We start from the raw sequence: 4,993 nt of genomic DNA, 5'->3' as shown, positions 1-4,993 counted from the left end.
GGAGCATGTCCAACAGCTCTGGGTTTGACATAGCTTTGTATGTTAGGCAGAGATCACCTCTGAGAAGGCGATATGCAATGGAGTAAAACTGGAGTTTTTTGAGATAGTTTGCGTAGGGCATCTGTTTGAGGCCAGTAATCCTCTTTGTGAGGTATTTCTGCAGCCTTTCCAGTTGTTGTAGATGTCTTGTGAGGTACATATCAAAAGGGGCATTGTACTCTATAATGGGTCTAATGAGTGATGAGTAGAGGGGAACAATGATCTCTTTTTTTCTGAATAAGAAACCTTTTGTGATGAGGTGTGCCACGTAGAAGTATTTCCTGACTACTGTGGCAATGTGATTATCAAAGGAGAGACTACTGTCCACCTGTGAACCAAGGTCTCTTATCACACTTTCAGTGTTAAGTATACTACCACCTATGTTGTAGTTCATGGGTACAGAGTTTTTACCAAAGGGGATGACAATGCACTTTTTGGCATTGAGCTTGAGGCCATGGCTTTGACACCAGGCATCTGTCTCAGTGAGGCCCTTTTGTAGGATGTCCACATCATTAGGAGTTTCGATTATGGCTTCTAGTTTTGCAGTCATCTGCGAACTTCATTAGCCAAAGACCATCTGTGTTAGCCTGTACTTCAGAGAAGTAGATACCAAACAGGAGAGGACCCAGGACTGAACCCTGTGGTACTCCACTTGTCACTGGTCTGAAGTCGGATTTGGAGTCTGCTACTTTCACAGTGTGGCTTCTGTCAGTAAGCCAGTTGGAAACCCATCTTGTGACATAGGGATTTATACATAGTTTAGTGAGTTTATCTTTAATTCCAGAGTGAGGGATGGTGTCGAAAGCCTTGGCAAGATCTAGATAGGCTGTGCGAACCACCTTACCCTCGTCTACGGCTTTGGTGATTGCTTCAAAAAAGTCTATCAGATTTAGGAGACATGATCTGCCTTTTACAAACCCGAACTGGGTGGGGTCCAGAGTTTGGAGATTACCAATGTCCTTGTTTATAAGTTCCATGATGATACGGTTCCATGGCCTTGCAGACCAGTCTCGTCAGGCTAATGGAGCGGTAGTTCCCGGGATCAGTGGTGCCCCCCCTTGTGGAGTGGGATAACCGTCGCTGTGCGCCATTCAGCAGGCACAATGCCTGAGGTGAGGTTATGATTGAACATGGTACTTAGGTGGGGTGCCAGTTCGTTCTGTAGTTCATGTAGAATGCAGCCTGGGATGTCGTCTGGTCCCATGGATGCTGTGTTCTTGGCTTTGGAGATTGGGGTTTTTACCTGTGCAGCCGTGATTACAGGAACTTTGCATTCTTTTGGTATAGAGATGGGCCCTTTAGGGGGTGAGAGGGGGGTAAAGTTAGTACAGAACCTATCTGCCAGGATGTTGTCAATATCAGTTGGGTCTGTATATTTAGTGCCATTGTGCTGTAACTCAGAGCAGATCTGAGAGTTGCCATTGAGATTCTTGACATAGCTATAGAATGCTTTGTGGTTGTCTTTAGAATCAGTGGCAATTTTGTTTTCATAACTAGCTTTGGAGGATTTTATCAGGGATTGCAGCTTCTTACTGAGGCTGACCAGGGAGCTCCTCCACTCATGGGATTTTACTCTCTTTTGCAACAGTTTCTTCATTCTGTTGTACAGTTTGTTTATGGCAGGGGATCACCAGATTGGCTTCCTTTTCTGGAGGATAGCGTCTTGGTTCTGTTAGGGATAGTACGATCCATGCACTCGTGTAAGTGCTTATAAAGTGCAATTGTGTAGGATTCAGTAGTCGTAACTGTATTGTCCATCTGCATGGGTGTCATGAAGTTCACCACTTCTGTCTTAAGAAGCATGAAGTTGGCTTTGGAGAAATTTTTTACCGTGGTTTCCTTAATGGGGGGTGGGGGCAGGATGTGGATATCTAGGGTGATTAGCTTATGGTCGGATCAGACCAATGAAGCTTTGACTTCAGGTGTGGAACATCGGTCACTCATGTTGGTAATGACTAGATCTAGGATATTCTTGCCCCTGGTGGGGGTGTGGATAAGTTGATCCAGGGCATTGGAGTTTATGAATTCCAGAAAGCGTTGAGCAAAGGAGTTGGTACATGAGTAGTTTTCCCAGTTAATGGTGGGGTAGTTGAAATCGTCCATTATTAGGGTGTTTGGTTGAACCCTAATATTTTCCAGCACATCAAGAAAAGAGGAGTGGGAATCCTGGGGCATGGTGGGGGATCTGTAGCAAGCTACAATTTGAACTTCAGTTTTTCCCAGAGTTAGTTGCACTTGGATAACCTCGAATGCATTATGCTGAGCAACTAGCCTGGAGGTGTGGTTATCCTTAATGAATATGGACACACTTCCGCCTTTGGTGTTCCGGTCCAGGTTACATGATAGAAAAGTGTGGTATGAGTTACAGCCTGGTAGTGAAGAGGTCCTCTCTGAAGCCTTGAACCAGGTCTCAGTCACTGGATAGATATAGATGTTTTCCATTTTAAGGAGTGCCTCGAGTGAGTGCATTTTGAGATTTAGACTTCCAGCATTGAGTAGTATCACCCTCAGTTTTGCTTGCCTGTTCCTGTTACGCTGATGAATTTGTCATTTGAACCTTGCCTAAAAAAGGCACTATAGGGGCGGCAAGAACCTTAGCCAGTATCCGGAATCCCAGGGGAGACAGGTGCAGGCCATCTCTGGCAAAGCATCGTGGTCTGTCGACCATGTCATCACAGGCAGACAGATACTGGATCCCCTTAGAATGACACCAGAAACTTAGCCAATTGTTGAAGTCAATCATTTTGTCCTTGTACTGCGGTATCATTCTGGGCGATGGCAGAATGCTACTCAGGGCTAGGGTCATACCTGCCTGGGCTACAAGATCGGAGAGCTCTTCCATGTCTCTTTTCATGTAGTCCAGGGAGGTACATCTCAGGTCGTTCACACCAACATGGACAATGACAGAGTCATTTTTGTACTTGTTATGGAGTGGCCTGAGTGCGTGGGTTATGTGGCAGATCCTGGCACCCGACAGGCAGCTGACAGTAACCTTCTCCTTGTTCACCTATATGCAAATACAGTAAGAGTAGCAAATGACCTGTACAGAAATGCCCACTATCTTTTGGATTATTTTTAAGATCATAAAATGGATTAAAATGGATTAAAAGCGATATAGTTATGTGTGAATGCAGCTAATATTATATAAAGTCTTGATTACTTTTGGCTATGTTTGGAAATTCAGGATGAGAGTGGGACTGGGCAAGCCTGCATAAAGTAACAGTCGGTAGTTAAGACAAGTGGTGCTTAGCATAGTTATACAGAATGACCTTTTTAAAAAAAAAGTTGGAGTTCTGCAATTTCCTGATGGATCTTTGTAAGGTGGGAAAGGGGAGGCTAGGACAGCTGGAAATGGGGATACAGAACATAAGGAACATAAGGAACAGAAGGAAGACATCAGGAAGGTTGTAGTGCTATTTTGATTGTATTTTATATGTTAGTGACTTAAAAAAAGACACAATATCTTCCTTTTATTTGCAATAGAATGGCTGCCTCTTTTATAACGATTTAATAAAAAATAATATTTTTTCATGCTCACTAGCACTTTTGATTAATCTTTTCAGTCTCCACTGAAACCTCCTCCTTAGCTATGGGAAGAAGAAGAAGAAAGGGAATGCAAACTTGTATACCTGCGATATACCTATGTGCACAGATGTGGAGTACATCTATTTTCTGTAACATACGTTTTGTTTTTTTTTATAGCAGATGTGATACAACGGATGCATCCTCATTAAATAAATAACACAGCAGGCCTTGCTACACTAAATACAAAGTGCTGCCAGTAATGATTGATCTGTTTATTCACTAACATTTCTTCATTTATTTTCTTTTCTAACTTTTCATTTTGTTTTCTATAAGAAAATGTTGCAACCTATATAGAGCCATGTGACTTCATATATAGAAAACCACCAGACTGTTTGTTGGGGGGTAATGGTTACCTGCCACTGAATGCTCTTAATGGCAAATATACATTTTTTGCAGCCTGCTTAGTTAAATAGGAAGCTATTTACCATAGCAGTGTGATCTGCAGTATGCTTTGCAGTGTTGCACTGCATTTTGCTGACTTAATAGCAGCAAAAGTTCCTGTAAGTCAGAGGATTCTTACTTTGTGCTGAATGATTTCAGCAGTTCAGCCAGCAAGAATGGAGATAACTCAATTGTTGGTTTGTCCCCCAACTCTGCCTAAGTTGTCATAGATAGCACTGGTCAGCCATCTTGTATGGACATCAGCTATTCTGGAAATAAGTGGCCTAATTTTCAAATACACGCATTTCCTACATTGTAGCACAGTAAAAACTGATTTTAGGCCTATACTGGCAAATGCCTTTTTGGCAAAGTGGGGGGCCAAAACAAGCCAAGAGTTACATATAAATGTAGTTGGGGAAGGAACCACACACTGATACAATGCAAAAAGAGGGTGAACGACATGGTGGGATGTGCTAATTCAAAGGCTAAGCTGAAAGCAGTTGTTGGTACCAGTATTGGCAGAGGGCCTACAATACTTATCCTTGAATCAGAGTACAGCACACTCTTACAAAACTATTATTTCTACCATAATTTATGTAGTTGAGTTTCCCACATTTGGGGAAATCACAGCGGTCAACCAAACCAAAGTGCAATGAAAGAGCCTCACCCCGAGGAAATCACCTTCTTGATCATGGCATTTTCCCTGCATGCTAAGTATGTTAGCATACCAGCTATTTTTCCCAAAGGTATAACATATACTGTATAACTCTGGTTGAGGAATGCTAAAAGTGGCTGCTCATTCTAGTGCTTAGCACCGCTAAGCACAGCTTGGCCACGAGAAGCTGAATACAGTTTACATCTATGAGAGGAGGTACACCAAAGCGTAATGCTGTGATTCATAGATCTTAGCTTGGTTGAACTTTATTTGCATAAGAACTGTGTGTAAATGGGACATAATTCATGCCGACAGGCTTACAGTCACCATTTT

General features: G+C 42.6%; 1 pseudogene; it reads right to left on the bottom strand.

Moving 5' to 3' along the window:
* Window positions 1-4,572: 4,572 nt before the first annotated feature.
* On the bottom strand, window positions 4,573-4,723 carry LOC122817412 (annotated as a pseudogene).
* Between the last annotated feature and the right edge of the window lie 270 nt (window positions 4,724-4,993).

This window comes from Protopterus annectens, chromosome 12.part0, assembly GCF_019279795.1.
Source record: "Protopterus annectens isolate FY-2018-M chromosome 12.part0, PAN1.0, whole genome shotgun sequence".
Taxonomy (NCBI): domain Eukaryota; kingdom Metazoa; phylum Chordata; order Ceratodontiformes; family Protopteridae; genus Protopterus; species Protopterus annectens.
The sequence above is the reverse complement of the archived record's forward strand: the minus strand, read 5'-3'. Positions and strand labels throughout refer to the sequence as shown.